Raw genomic sequence first — 16,912 nt, 5'->3', positions numbered from 1 at the left:
CAATGATCCCGTTCGACTGAAAGAAATGCTGCACCCGTTCTATGTATTGGGTCCAGTCATCAGTACCTGCGTCAAACTAGTAGAGTTTCTCAAAGTGCGGCATCTCCCTGTGGGCCTGAATGAAATGGGCCGGCGGTAGAACACAAGACGGCTGCGGCAGTTCCACTTTATCCTCGGCGCTAGTGTAGAACCCGAACGGGGGGGGGAAACAACAGGACCTCGGGGTTGGGTAGGAATTAACGATAGGTTTATGATGGTGTACACAAAACTGCCAAAGACTATGGGCACGATTCTCCCCAAAACGATAGGTTTATGATGGTATACACAAAACTACAAAAGACTATGGGCACGATTTGTGATGGGTTTTTCAGGGAGTTTCCCGCCGGCTCTGCAGGTGAGTTCCCCATCGCATTTCAATGACACTTGTGTAGTGATATCATGGTTGTGTTGTAATTCACCAACTGATCGCCAAGAGTCTCACTAGTATATAAGTGAGTGTTAGAGTGACCCCTCAGACTAGCTAGAGGAAGCTGGGGAGAGGTTGCTTGTGCATGATCTTACTGCCATTCATCTGTTGTTTTGTATATAGCTTCCCCACAGTTTATGTTAATAAATTCTTTATAGCTTTAGCTATAAGTGTTCTTGTAATAGAAGAAATAACAAAACATCTCTAGAGATTATAATGGTTCAAACATTAAATATTATGGTGCTTGTGACCTGAGTGTGGTGGTGAAGTATACAGTTTATTCCGTCCCATTCTGTATTGTACTCGAGGGCTTAGATTCATTATTAGGTGATCAGTCCTGTGTAGAATTAGGTCTAGTACAGTTGCTATATAGCATCCACAAAGGATTGGATCAACACTCCAACGATTCTGAGAACATTATCTGAGAACAAATTCAGCGATGTGTTCACAGATTTTGGTTCACTACCATCCACCTACAAGATACAACTCAAAGAGGATGCAAAACCTGTGATATAGGCACCAAGAAGTGAACCTGCACCTCTTCGGGATTACCTCAAAAAGGAGCTAGACAGAATGACAAAATTAAAAGAAATCAGAAAGGTAGAAGAACCTACCGACTGGGTAAACTCCATGGTTTGTGTAAAGAAAAAGAATGGCGATATTCGCATATGCATGGATCCCAAAGTTCTTCACGAGAATATTAAAAGAGAACATTACCAAATACCACATCTGAGATGACTGGTGCACAATTTTTTATGAACCTTGACCCATCTCGGGGTTTCTGTCAACTAAAGCTAGAGGAACAAAGTGCAAATGACTGCACTTTTAATGCACCATTTGGACGATAGTGCTTTCTGAGAATGCAGTTTGGCATATGTTCGGCATCAGAAACTTTTCACAGTTCCATGGAGTACATAATCGAAGGCATCAAATTTGTACATATATACTTGGATGATATCATCATTTGGGGCTCAGCCATAAAAGAGCACAATACGAGATTGTTTAAAGTTCTGACGAGCGTCCGGAGAAATGGGCTGAAGCTCAACAAGCAAGAGTGCCAATTTGGAGTAACTGAGATCACATTCCTAGCTAAACAAGCTCTCATTGCATGACACTGAACCTGATACGGACAAGATCCAAGCAATTCTCAACATGTCAAAACCATTTTGGCCTTTGTGTCCCTAGTAGCCCGGCGCAGGATACTGTTGATGTGGAAGGAAGCCAAGCCCCCGGGTGTGGAGACCTGGATAAATGACATGGCAGGGTTTATAAAGCTGGAACGGATTAAGTTCGTCCTAAGGGGATCGGCTCAAGGGTTCACCAGGCGGTGGCAACCGTTCGTCGAATACCTCACAGAAAGATAGAGGGAATGGAAAAGAAGAAGGTAGCAGCAGCAGCCCAGGGGGGGGGAGGGGAGGAACCAGAAGGACTCTCAGGGTTGTTAATATATATGTATAATATGTATAGGTCGTTGCTATAAATAATTGTATATTGGACTGTTAAATCATATTTTTGGAGAGTGTTTATCTGAGACAATTTAGTTTTAGTTTTCGTTTTTGTTCTATATTATTTATTCTTTGTTTATAAAACAGGTCATTGTTATTTATACGGTTATATTATTGTGTAAAGGATACACAATGTACTGTGATGGTTGACCAAAAATTTTCAATAAAATATTTTTTTTTAAAAACATGTCAAAACCACACAACAAGAAAGCCAACTTAAGAATGATGCGTATGATCAGTTTTCTGGGGAAATTCATTCCAAGCCTGTCAGCAAAAACAACACATCTACGTGATCTCCTTCACTTGGGACTGACTTACATGAGCAAGAGTGGAAGAAGCTCAAGACTTCAATCACCACCACACCAGTTCTCACATTTTTTGACCTGTCTAAGCAGACTAAAGCGTCAACAGATGCGTCCAAAAATAGTCTGGGAGCAGTTCTTCTGCAACTCGAGCATGACGATTGGAAATGAGTCATGTATGCATCATGATCCTTGACAACAACAGAGTAGAGGTACCCTCAAATTGAAAAAGTGGGTTTAGTTGTAGGCTTGGAGAAATTCCATGACTACGCCTATGGGCTTCCAACTTTCACAGTTGACACGGATCATCGTCCTTTGGTTAACATCATCAAAAAAAATCTCAACCAGCTGTCTCCGTGCATTCAGAGGTTGATGATAAAGTACCAACATTATGACTTCAATCTCATCCACACGTCAGGCAAATATTTGTTCTTAGCAGATGCATCATCAAGAGTGCCGATACAAAGTATTAGATGTGAAATTGCTGAAGATGTTGATCTGCATGTCAGTCTTATTTCCACACTACTACCAATATCAGTTATGAAACTACGTGAGATCCAAGAAGAGACCCGGAAGGATCAAACTCTTCAAGAGGTGATGAGGAACATCAACTCACACTGGTCCAGAGGTCAATGAATGGAGTTCTACAATATAAGATCTGAACTCAGTATCATTAATGGAGTGGTGCTTCGTTTGAACACTATAGTCACACCTCAATCTCTTCGCAAGGATGCACTAAAGAAGATACACAAAGGACATCTTGGGTTTGAAAAATGTAAACGGAGAGCTCATCACTCTGTTATTGGCCAGGTATAAACCAGGATATTGCCAGAATGACACATGCCAGAAGCATCATTGCAAGCAAGAGAACCAATGCAAATATCTGATTTACCTTTGGCACCATGGCAGAAAGTAGCTATGGACCTCTTTCACCTTCGAGTCAAAGATTATTTAATGATCATAGACTATTTTTCAAACTATCCCGAAATGAGTCGACTGTCAAATATAACGGCAAGCAGTGTATTACTGCATACTAAGTCAATTTTTGCTAGACACGGAATTCCACAAGTTGTCGTGAGTGACAACGGTTCTTGTTTCAGCTGTGGCAAAAGTGGCAACACTTCACAATCACATATGATTTCAATCGGGCCAGGTCGAGTGTTTTGTACCCTCAAGCCAATGGAAAAGCTGAAAAAGGTGTACATATTGTTGAACAATTGTTGAAGAAGGCAATGGACAGCCAATCTGATCCATATCTCGCACTATTGAGTTACAGAGCGACACCATTGTCACATGGTAGATCGCCAGCAGAGTTACTCATGAATAGAAGGTTGCGTACCACGCTTCCATACTTGGCAAAGAAGGAAGAGAATGCTATGGTACCGTAGGAAATGCAAAACATTAAAGAACAAAGAACAAAGAAAATTACAGCATAGGAACAGGCCCATTGGCCCTGCCAGCCTGCGCCGTTCCAGATCCTATATCTAAACCTGTCACCTATTTTCCAAGGATCTACTTCCCTCTGTTCCCCGCCCATGTATGGTTCATGTATCTGTCTAGATGCATCTTAAATGATGCTATTGTGCCCGCCTCTACCACCTCCGCTGGCAAAGTGTACCAGGCACCCACCACCCTCTGCGTAAAATACTTTCCACACACATCTCCCTTAAACTTTCCTCCTCTCACCTTGAAATCGTGACCCCTTGTAATTGACACCCCCACTCTTGGAAAAAGCTTATTGCTATCCACCCTGTCCATACCTCTCATAATTTTAACTTATCTCCTAACTCCCTAAATTCTGATTGTAGGACCTCATCTTGTTTTTTACCTATATCGTTGGTGCCTAAATGCACCACGACAACTGGCTGTTCACCCTCCCCCTTCAGTAAAGTAAAACAAAAGCAGTTATATGATAGTGTCTAGACCTTTACCACCTCTGAGTAGTAATGACAATGTGAGAATAGAAGATTCAGGCAATTGGTCGAGAAATGCCATTGTACTTGAAGAAGTAGCACCTTGATCCTACAATGCACAGACAGATGATAGGTTGATTGTAAGAAGAAATCATGACGTGCCTGTGCTCTTGAAAACCAGAGAAGATTTTCACAACAACATGATGGATGACGAATCTACGTCAGAGTCAACATCAGCTGCAGTGTCAGATAGTTCAGCAGTTCCTCAGCATGAGAATGTCATGGAGAACATTGAAGCTACAAGTTCTGAGCAGCAAGGTCAAACTTTGAGAAGATAAACCAGAGCCAGAAGAAAACCTGATCGACTCAATTTATAGATTTGGACTATTTGTACATACTATGCTTCCTATTTTTGTGTGTGTATGTGTGTATATGTATATATTAAACCAGTTTTAAATTTTAAAAAAAAATTAATACTGTTTGACTCATTGGCTCATGATATGACATGTAAATATACTGATGATAATGTATTAATTTATTCCTTCAAAGATAAGGGAATGTAGTTGTGATATCATGGTTGTGTTGTAATTCATCGACTGACCATTAGGAGTATCACTAGTATATAAGTGAATGTCAGAGTCAGGTGACCTTCAGACTGGCTGGAGGAAGCTGGAGAGAGGTTGCTTGTGCATGTTCTTGTTATCTGTTTTGTATATTGTTTACCCCCAGTTGATGTTAATAAATCATTTATAGCTTTATCTACAAGTGTTCTTGTAATATAAATCAGGCTATCCGACAAGAACATTACAACTTAGTCACTTTGTTGGGTCCTAGGGAGTTTCTCACCAGTTTAGACCACACCTAGGATTTCTTTTAGCATTGGGGAGCTGAACTCGGAGATCGGGCCGACATTTTGAAAGGGTGCCCTGATCTCTAAGTCAGCTTGTGGGTCCCCCAAAACCCCCACCCACGGGCAATGTCACCCGCACACACATGGACACTACCACATACCCCCTCCAAGTGAGGGTACCCAGCTCTGGGGGTCCCTCCCCCCTCTTCAGGCCCCCTCAAGCATTCTTAAATCACCCCCTCCCTTCTAGGACCCCCACCCATCACCCACTCCAACCTCTCGGATGCCCCTATTTGCCTACCCTGCACTCCCCCACCCTACAAATCCCCCTCCATCCCATGGCCATGGACCTCCCTCGCCCCTGACACTTGGCAGTGCCACCCTGGCACTCTTGCACTGCCACCAAGGCACCCAGTGTTCCTGCCAGCTTGGCAGTGTCATCCGGGCACCTTAGCAATGCCAGGGTGGCAGTAAGGTGCCAGCTGGGTAGTGCCAATGGGGCCCGTGTTCCAGGGGGAGGGCCAGGGGGTCACCCGCACTTAGCCTGAGCACCCAGGCGTCTTTGGTGACCTAGCTTGAGCGCAATATGGCAGGAGAATCTTGCCCTATAACTCCTCTCCCCAAAGGACCATCCTCCCTGACCATGCACCCAGGTCAGGATTTTATACTGTGTGAATTTCCCTTGTTAAGGGAAAACCCTGCCCCCAATTACGCAGGGAGTTCATACTCAGCTGTGTAAGGGGGAAAACGAATGGAGCACAGTCGTTAGCCCTCAAGGGGGTTATAACAATTTCTATTTTCACCATTTAACATAAATATTGCAAGTACCATTCATGTAATTTACCAGAAAAATAAAAATCGATCTGCCAAATTCGGCAAGTCAGAATTTGCATGACTTGCAACATTTCTAAGAAGGCTTTGCAATTGATCTGCATACAAATTTATGTAGTGCTATTGTTTGTTACCAGCCATGTTGAGGTCAGCATATCCATTCTGCAAGTCGCAGAGTAACCTGTTGGGGGAGCTCTGCCCCTGATGTTTTAGAGATAACAGCACTCATGGATTTCCTGGTTGTGAAAATGGACCAAAACCCTGATATTAACAATAAATAAATCCAAATAATAGAGTTGTCATGCAATTTTAGATGATAACCTTTTGAGGGTTCCAGTAGCATTCATAAAAGTGATGATTTATTGCTAAGAACATCAAATTAAAATTGTTTTTCTTTCAGTGCAACTTTCTAATTCTGCTTCATAGCATTCATCTTTGTAATATACCAGATAAAATTGTTGCACATCTTGTGTTTGTATTCTAAATTCTGTGCACGCTTTTCAAAGGTTCTCACCACATTTTAAAATTATACTGTAGCAAAAAGATAATATAGAAACTGCTTCCACATCAGATTTCCAATTTAAGGAATACAGACCACAGATTCACAAATGAGAAATGGGGAGAAGTACTGCACAAATGTCAGTTTGCAGGACAATAACTGGAGGAAATTATGCTCAATTCTATATAGTTTGCAGTAAAAATGACTGTCTCTTGATCGCACACATAGGGTGAACCTGCGTAGTTGAAGGAAGCAAATTTATTCTATTGTTAAGTACATGCATAAAGCACTCTGTTAATTTAATTCTAAATGTAGATGAACAAGTTAAAGAAGTATGGAAATGTACTAAGGGTCAGAGAGGAGAAACTGACTGCAAAGTGCATAGGATCCAAACAAGAGTGAATTGAAGGATCAACAAATTTGTTTTTCTTTAAATATGCACCTGACTCTGAATACTCTCTATTCTCTATGTGTACTCCTAGTCTAAGTGGGATATTAGAGTAGTAGAAACTCAGTATAATACTCTTTTAGCCCCATTTACACTACAGCTCTACAGCTGTGGGTTCCCATTTCTTCCAAATTGCAGCTAATTCTCAACGCAATCCCCAGGGTAAATGGTATCCAATTGTGATCTGGAATAAAAATTACCACCTTTGGGATGTAGAGTTAGTTCAAGCTGCAAAGCAGGAGATTTACATTGGACTGATATAAATGCAAAATATTTTTACCCAGTACTTATTCTGAGCAAATAAAAACTCATCACTTACACTAACCAACCTGTCAGGTTGCTACTAACAGATGCATGAGGTGTTGCAAGGAAAGTAAACTGATTTCTGTTTGGAAACCCCCACAATCTGGATTATAAACATGACATCTTGTATACCAAACTATAAATATGCTTCATTATAGATTAATGACTATGAGTGATGGCGCCGGAGCGAGGCGACTCTCTGCGAGCTCTCCCCAACAAATCCACTTTTTACTTAACTTATACTCGTTCTAATCTTTTAAAAATTAATTCTAAAACTAACATTATTACTAACGTCCCTCTTTTACCTTATTATGTATTTTCTTTTATTCCCTTTTCTTCCCATGTACTTAATGATCTGTTGAGCTGCTCGCAGAAAAATACTTTTCACTGTACCTCGGTACACGTGACAATAAACAAAGTCCAATCCAATCCAAATTGACATTGTTTTACAAAGAATTCTTCATTATGACACATAATCTGCCTGCTCTCAAAGTTATTTCTGTAAGAAAAATACTGCAGATGCTGGAAATCAGAAACTAAAACACAAAATGCTGGGAACATAACGGGTCAATCAGCAGATGTGAAGAAAACAGACAAATTTATATTTTAGATGTGGATCCTTCCTTCAACTGAAATGGAATGGCATCCTTATATAAGAGAAAGGGGAGTTGGAAATGTACACCTTTCAGTCAAATTGCGATGCTGCATTGTAAGTCATTCATTGACAATTTCTGTCCATGTTTGTATTTCCAGTCTCCTTATTTACCATCTTAATATGTCTGTCTGTTCTTTTCATATAAGAGGGCTGACCTGTTGTATGCTTCCAAAATTTTCTGATGGTGTTGTTTTCAAAAATTATATGTTAACAAATACATTTCAAAATTCTGGCCATGATACATTAGGCACGATTTACTGGCTGCCTCCCCCGGAGATCTGAAGGGGATGCAGCCAGTAGATCCCGGGGGTGGACTCTTCCGAGATCCCGATGGTTGTTACGCCTTATGAGATCTAACCAGATCTCGCGAGACTTTGTGATTCCACCCATAATGAGCCGAACCAGTGTCGCACAGTTAAATGAGTTTAAAAACACACTTAGCTGCACTAACACAAAATCGAACAGCCAACTGACATCTATAGGCCTTGCCGAGGAGACCCCAGCCAGGCGGCGTTTAGCACTGGTCCCACAATCGGGGAGTAGGCAGATCAGCACTTGGGGAGGGGGGTCCCCCAGGCGATCGGAGACCCCTGGATGGCTGGCCTCGGGCAGGGTGGCATCCTGGCACTGCTGGTGCCACCTGGGCACCCTGGCAGTACTACCCAGCTGCCCATTTGAGGTGGGATGCGGAGGAGCCCAAGAATACCCATATAGGTGAATTGGGGCATGGGGGAGTCGCAAAATGGCACCCTGATCTCTTCCTGCGCTGAGGATCTCAGCAGTGCAGTCTTGGTGGGGCGCTTTCCACCTGGGCTCGAAATAAAAACAAAGTGCCATTAGATAGCGGGGTCATTTCCGGCGCTAAACCCACCCAGAACAAATTCTTTGTTTGTTTAGGTTAAATTGCACCCACTATCTCACCAATGAAGACAGAGAAAAAGCTAGTCTTAGCAGAAGGGCAACACCGTGTCAATAGTAATCTTGAAAAGAGTGCTAGATCTGGCCAAATTGGATCTCCCTTCAGCGTGATTAAAGGAGCATTTCTGTGGCCACAATAGCATCCGTGCAAGGCAATTTGACTTCAGAGCCAGGTGGAATGGGATTTCCTCTCCAGGAAGACTTGCTCTGGAATCAGGAGATCCAAATTCTGTTCTTATACTACAAAACCTTACCACAGGAGTGAAATAAAACCACCTTGCATCAATGCTATCAACCCGAGGAATCATTTACACTACCTACACTATTATGTGAAGGACAGCTTGCAGGATGTAGTGGAAGCGGCAGTAGGAAATTTTAGTGAAAACTTGATGGTACAGCTCAGAAAAAAGATGAGAGGAGGATAACATGAGTTGGGAGTTCCTGCTTCCAGAAGGGAGAAATGGGCCTTTTTACAGAAGAGGTGAGGATGGGGTAAAGGGATATTGGTCCAAGCTGGTCAAGCAGCTTGAGCTCTGAAGATACAGATGTAAAAAATAAATAGGGTTAGACAATGGAGGAGTATAGATTACCTGGGGTCTTGCAGCTCTTGGTAGAGATCAAACCCAGTGCTGGCCAGATACTGGAGTTTAAGGCAGCATGGGACAGATGTGTCTGAGGTGCAACTGCAGTGGTGCAGTCACTTTGCAGCCCAATGCAGATGAAGTGCCCTTCCTGTGATCCTGCAAACTCCAGCAAGGAGTACATTTGGTACAATCCTGTTGTTGTTCCTGGAATTATGGTGCGCTTATTTTTTTTTTTTGGGGGGGGCTACATTTCAATCAATAAACTATTATTGCTGTATTGATTATCCTGTTCTTATTAGTTGTTGCTAATGTAGAACTAACATCCTAGAAAAGTATGTTTTCATTGATTAAGATCAAAGTTTGTTTACTTTGGGAGAATGGATGAAATAGTGACAATATATGCCCAGGAACATTCAAGTTTGTATTCTGAAAAAAAAAATTCAGTTATTCACCTGTGCCGTTTCTAACCAAATTGACACAAAACCTGATTATTGTCAAACTTCCAATGCACTAATCTCACCCAGTTCATCTGATGGCACTGATAAAATGGTTATCAGATTAGGCACCAATGAAAAGTGCAATCCCCCTCGTAGTTAGCATTTAGATTGACAGGACTGAGCTATAATGTGCTTCAAAGCTGAAGCCTGCCTGAATAAAGAGGATTAATTCTTGAGCCAGCATGCTTCATTGGAGCTCTCATTACCAAACTTTGTCGGTGTCGATGTTAGATTTGATTGAAGATTATAGCATTTAGACTCCCCCCATTTTCTGCAGATATTGGACCCATTGAATTTTCATACAGCAGGGACATGGTCAATACTCTAGCCTTTATCCTCTAATTCTGCTTCATTGAAACTTCATCAACTTCCCCAATGAACTGGAAGAGGGAAATAGGCTTCACAAGAAACATCTTTCTTTTGTCAGATAATTTATTCGCTTCCCGCTCCCTGACGCTGAAAATTAGATTACAGTATTTAAATGAAAATGATAATCGAATGGGAGCCTTAATCAACCAGTGAGGTTAATATTTTTGAACAGAACAAAGGCGAAAAGCGCAGGAGCATGACACACCCCAGGGAATTTCAACTTCAGATCTGCATTTCTCTTGTGTTTTTCTTTTTTAGTTCTTCAACTTCAAAGCTCTGTGCTGCTGTTGTTTTTTGTGTAATGATTTGGTGATTAGTTGTAAGTTGGCAGGGCTGATCTTTCTGCCAGCAAGGGTAGATTGAGTTTAAATGATGTTTTACATCACTAATAATTAAAGCAATAGTCGGCCTCCCTTCTGTTAGTTAATGAAGCGGAAAACAGGAAACAAATTATTTTTAAAATTGTCCCATTCTTACTTACACACAGTCTCCTCTAAACAGGTGAATGATCCTTTGGCTTTAGCAACGGTGTTCCTATGCTCTCAAGCTTTAGTTACACAGTTTTCATGGTGCTATATTTATCTGTATTCCCACAGTATAAATATATATATTTGATCACCAAATCAGGTAACCTGTGATTTACTGTCTCATTGACAAAAATGGAACTGTTATCTTGACATCCAGCAGGAAATTATAAAAAGACCTTTAGATTTCCAAACCCTGTTAATCGGGATTGATATTTCAAACTCTTTGAATTTCTAGCCTGCCATGCTATTTCTAGTGAACTGCTGAACTGGATGTGTGTCCTTTAAGGGAAAGTAGAAGAAAGAACTTGTCTTTATACGGCACCTTTCATTATCGCAGGAGTGATACAAACATTGAGTAATGATCTGGACTTATTTTGTAACATATACAAGGGATTCTCAGGAAACAAAGCTTTGACTAACTTGTTTCCTGTTTCCTGTAATAATTTGATGAATGTAATTGGTGAAGATTTTATTTCCTGCAAGTGTTAAATTTGAAAGACAGCAACTTTGGGACGATATGGACAAAGGGTTATCTTTAGCATTGAGGAGAAAAAAATCAATAACTTCCAAGAAGAGCTGACACTAATTGTGCTTATTGTATCTACTTATTAAGAGTTGTACAGTTTCTTCAATTACAAACATTCAGCCACTGTTATATTACATCCAATCAATGATGAACAAACAACAGCAGCACGGTGGCACAGTGGGTTAGCCCTGCTGCTTCATGGCGCCGAGGTCCCAGGTTATATCCTGGCTCTAGGTCACTGTCTGTGTGGAGTTTGCACATTCTCCCCATGTTTGTGTCGGTTTCGTCCTCACAACCCAAAGATGTGCAAGATAGGTGAACATGCTAAATTGCCCCTTAATTGGAAAAAAATGAATTGGGAACACTAAATTTATTTTTTAAATGATGAACAAACAAATAGAAAAGCCACCTTTGATGATCTCAATATTCTGTGATAGAAATTGTAGTCTTATTTAACAACCTGCAGAAGAAACCGGACTAGTGGACTTGCTGGAGAGCGATTCAACTAAATGGGAACAAAGTCCCATAGCAAGCACATATGTGTTTCCTGAGGCTTGCAGCAGTGCCAAGGACCACCCTGTCCAAAAGGCATGTAGCTGGGGGCCTCTGGGGGACCCCCACGGGTGCTGTACCATCTGGTCCCCATTTGTGGAAACTAGTACTGAACAGCGCTTGCCCCAGGTCTTCGTGGCAAAGGGGATAGATTCCTACGCCTCAGGTACCTCGGGAATCTACGCATTAAAGTGAGACTAGCTGTCTCGCTTTAGTATGCAAATTTGCTAAAAAAGTGATTCCGCGCACAATGGGGGGATTTACATCGCAACGTCTCCTGAGATCAGGTTAGAGATGTTGAGGCATTGCGAGCTGGGTAGATCCTGGGAGCAGGGTGTCCCAGCTTCTATTGACAGTGCTGTGCTGTGGCGAGCTGCTTTTCGGGCACAGCATAGCCATTGAATCGCGCCTAGAGAGAGAGACAGAGAAGATGAGCAAGAAAGAGAGAGAGAAAAGATTTGCATTTCTATAACACCTTCCTTGATCTCTGAAATTCCAAAAGTGTTTTACAGCCAATGGAGTACTTTTGAGGTGTTGTAATGTTGTAAATGTGGTACTCAATTTGTGCAGAGCAAGTTCCTACAAAAAGCATTGTGAAAATGACTAAATAAACATATCTTTTTCTATGTTGATTGTGGAAGGGACACTAGGGATAACTCCTTCTCCTCTTTGAAATAGTGCCATGGAATCGTTTATGCCTATCTGAGAGGGCCAATGGGGCATCTGTTTAATGCATTATCCAAAAGACAGCACCTCTGACAGTGCAGCACTGCCTCTGTACTGCACTAGTCAAAAAGGCCTGGAGCACAAAAAAGGCCCATCGACTCATTGTGTCTGCGCCAGTCAAAAACAACCACCTAGCAAGTTCTAACCCGATTTTCCAGCACTTTGCCTATTGCCTTGTGTGCCTTGGCATTGCAAGTGCACATCTAAATACTACTTAAATGCTATGAGGGTCTCTGCCTCCACCACCTTTTCAGACAACAGGGGCGAAATTCTCCCAAAACGGCGCGATGTCCGCCGACTGGCGCCCAAAACAGCGCCAATCAGACGGGCATCGCGCCGCCCCAAAGGTGCGGAATGCTCCGCATCTTTGGGGGCCGAGCCCCAACATTGAGGGGCTAGGCCGACGTTGGAGGAATTTCCGCCCCGTCAGCTGGCGGAAACGGCCTTTGTTGCCCCGCCAGCTGGAGCGGAAATGACATGTCGGGGCGGCGCATGCGCGGGAGCGTCAGCGGCCGCTGACAGTTTCCCACGCATGCGCAGTGGAGGAAGTCTCTTCCGCCTACGCCATGGTGGAGACCGTGGCAGAGGCGGAAGGGAAAGAGTGCCCCCACGGCACAGGCCCGCCTGCGGATCGGTGGGCCCCGATCGCGGGCCAGGCCACCGTGGGGGCACCCCCGGGGCCAGATCGCCCCGCGCCCCCCCAGGACCCCGGAGCCCGCCCACGCCGCCTTGTCCCGCCGTTCAAAAGGTGGTTTAATCCACGCCGGCGGGACAGGCAATTTATCGGCGGGACTTCGGCCCATCCGGGCCGGAGAATCCAGCGGGGGGGCCCGCCAACCGGCGCGGCCCGATTCCCGCCCCCACCGAATATCCGGTACCGGAGACTTCGGCAACCGGCGGGGGCGGGATTCACGGCAGCCCCCGGCGATTCTCCAACCCGACTGGGGGTCGGAGAATGATGCCCCAGGTTCCTGACTCCCACCACCCTCTGGGTGAAATAGCTTTTCCTCACATCCCCATAAACCTCCTGCCCCTTACCTTAAATCTATGGTCCCTGGTCATGGATCCCTCCACCAAGGGGAAACATTTATTCCTGTCTACTCTATCTATGCCCCTCATAATTTTATACATCTCAATCAGTTACCTCCTCGGTCTCCTCTGCTGCAAAGAAAACAACCCAATATATCCAATCTCTCTTCATAGCTAAAACTATCCAGCTCAGGCATAATCCTGGTAAAACTCCTCTGCACCCGCACCCTTTCTAGCGCTATCACATCCCTCCTATAATGTGGATTCCAGAACTGCATACGATACTCCAGCTGTGACCCAACCAACGTTTTAAACAGTTCCAGCATTGCCTCCCGACTCTTAAACTCTATGCCTCGGCTATTCAAGACAAAAATACCATATGCCTTTGCTCTTAAAGAATCGGTGTACATGCACACCAAGGTCCCGCTGATCCTCAGTGCTTCTCAGGATCCAGCCGTTTATCATGTATTCTCTGGCCTTGTTTATCCTGCCCAAGTGCATTGCCTCACACTTATCTGGATTGAATTCCATTTGCTACTGATCAGCTCATCTGAACAGCCAGTCTATATCCCCCTGTAATCTAAGGCTGTGCTCCTCACTATTTACAGCCCCACTAATTTTTGTATCATCCACGAACTTACTGATCCGTATAAAGCATGTATAAATCATTTATATAAACCGCAAACAGCAAGGGCCCGAACACTGATCCGGCGGGACCCCACTGGACAGGGGCTTCCAGTTGGAAAAACACCCTTCAACCATCACCCTTTGCTTCCTGCCAGGCAGCCAATTCTGGACCTAATTTGCCAAAGTTCCTTGGATCCCATAGGCTCTTACCGTTGCTATCAGACTCCTATGTGGGACCTTATTAAAAGCCTTGCTGAAGTCCCAAGTAAACATGGCAGCACGGTAGCACTGGCTAGCACTGTTGCTTCACAACATCAGGGTCCCAGGTTCGATTCCCAGCTTGGGTCACTGTCTGTGCAGAGTCTGCACGTTCTCCCCGTGACTGCGTGGGTTTCCTCCGGGTGCTCCAGTTTTTCCCACCAGTCCCGAAAGATGTGCTGTTAGATAATTTGGACATTCTGAATTCTCCCTCTGTGTACGCGAACAGGCGCCGGATTGTGGCGACTAGAGGCTTTTCACGGTAACTTTATTACAGTGTTAATGTAAACCTACACGTGACAACAAAGATTATTATAAACTGCGTCAAGTACATTGCCCTCATCTACACACCTGGTCACCTCTTCAAAAAATTCAGTCAAGTTGGCCAGACATGACCTCCCCTTAGCAAAACCATGCTGACTGTTCTCAATTAATCCCTACGTTAGCAAATGCAGATTAATTCTATCTCTCAGAATTGCTTCCAATAGCTTCCCCACCACTGAGGTTAGACTGCCGGGCCTGGTAGTTTCCTGGTTCATCCCTTCCTCTCTTCTTGAATAATGGTACCACATTGGCTAGCCTCCAGTCCTCTGGCACCTCTCCTGTGGACAGAAAGGATTTGAAAATTATTGCCAACACCTCTGCTATTTTCCTCTCTTGCCTCACTCAACAGCCGGGGATACATTTCATCTGGCTCAGGAGATTTGTCTACTTTTAAGCCTGCCAGACAACTCAGAAATCCTCTCTGTCTATGTTAATCTCTTTAATTTTATCACAGTCCTTCTCCCTGATTTCTACACCCACACTGTCCCTCTCACGAGCGAACACTGGCACTGACACAACGATTCATTCAGAACCCTATCTATATCCTCCGGTTCCACGCACAAATTACCACTGTGGGCCACAATGGGACCTGCTCTCGCTAGTTATCCTTTTACCCTTAATGTACTTGTAAAATACCTTATGATTTTGTTTTATTTTACCTGCCAGTATCCTTTCATGTCCCCGTTTTGCTCTCCTAATTTGCTTTTTAGGTTCCCTTTTGCCTCTAGGGCTTCTGCTGTTTTGAGCCCTCCCTTTTATATTTGTGTCACAAGCAAAGGCTGCAGAAGCTTTAACGCATCCTTGGATCCAAAAGCTCCAGCAACGTGGATTTACAAATTATTTTTTCCTGCCTCTGGAACTCTCCTACAGTGCCTCCCTTTTTCTCCTTATCCAATGCTGTATATCCCTCAATATCCAGGTTTCACTGGATTTGTTGGTCCAACCCTTTTTCTTGATTGGAACATGTTGGCCGTATTTCCTTCTTGAATGTGTCCCACTGTTCTGTCACAGATTTACCTAAAATTGTCTGCTGCCAATCCACTCCAGCCAAATCATCTTTGATCTTATTAAAATCAACCTTCCCCCAATTTCGAAGTTTGATCTCAGGCCCATTCTTGTCCTTTTGCATAACAATCTTGAATCCAACGGAATTATGATCATTGTCTGAAAAATGCTCCCCCATTGATACTTCAACCACTTGCCTGGTTTGTTCCTTAAAATTAAGTCCAGGACCGCTCTCTCTCTCTCTCTCTCTCTCTTGTATGACCTGCTACTTACTGGCTTAAAATGTTCTCCTGGATGCATTTTAAGAATTCTGCTTCCTCTAAACCTCTTACACTATGGCTACTCCAGTTAATGTTGCGAAAGTTGAAATCCCCCACTATCTCTACCCCATTACTTTTACACATCTCTGAAATTTGCCTACATATCTGCTCTTCTATTTCCCTCTGACTGTTAGGAGGCCTATAGAACACTGCAAAGAGGAAGAGAAGGGGAAAAATTAAAATGTATATTTATATTGCGACTGTTACAATCTCAAAAGTACTTCAAATTCGGCAAAATGTACAATTTTTGCACAACAATATCTTGCAAACTATATTGACATGGGTGATTGGATAGTTGAGAAATAAATATTGTCCACATTTTTCCATGTGTAAAATTAATGCTATAATGAAACCTTACTTTGCCGATTGTATTACGGTGTTCGAGTTGGTTCGCTGCAGGATAACAATAACACCAATTGAAAATTGTTAATCTAAGGTAATTTTTTATATTTGTGTCACAAACACAAAGGCTGCAGGAGCTTAAACACATCCTTGGATCCAAAAGCTCCAGCAATGTGGATTTTCAAATTATTTTTTCCTGCCTCTGAAACTCTCCGACAGTGCCTTGATCCGAAACTTTGTCACTTGGTTTCAGAACCGCAGAGTCAACCAATTCTTGTGGAACCACTGAAGAATGCATTCGACAATTGAAAAGCTGTGATTTCCTGCTGATACTCCTGTATATCATTTCTGTACATTTTTGTTTGTGTTCAAAGTGCCTAAAATGGTTGATTTTATATGGCTTCTGTTACAGTTGCTTCTGGCTTCAATCTGTTGTATCACGTAAGATCCTATAAAAGCAAACCATACAAACCAGTTTCAGGACCTTCATATTGGGCCATTTCTTTCCAGGTTAATTTTCAACAAGCTTTAAATTG

At 43.1% G+C, this 16,912-nt stretch overlaps 1 protein-coding gene across 2 annotated transcripts in view; it reads left to right on the top strand.

The window, feature by feature from the left end:
* cfap77 (cilia and flagella associated protein 77) overlaps positions 1-16,912 on the top strand; it is a 296,201-nt gene that overhangs the window by 36,734 nt on the left and 242,555 nt on the right. The gene's annotated exons all lie outside the window — the stretch shown is intronic.

This window comes from Scyliorhinus torazame, chromosome 22 (genome assembly GCF_047496885.1).
Source record: "Scyliorhinus torazame isolate Kashiwa2021f chromosome 22, sScyTor2.1, whole genome shotgun sequence".
NCBI lineage: Eukaryota > Metazoa > Chordata > Chondrichthyes > Carcharhiniformes > Scyliorhinidae > Scyliorhinus > Scyliorhinus torazame.
This window is presented reverse-complemented; position numbering and strand designations above follow the sequence as displayed.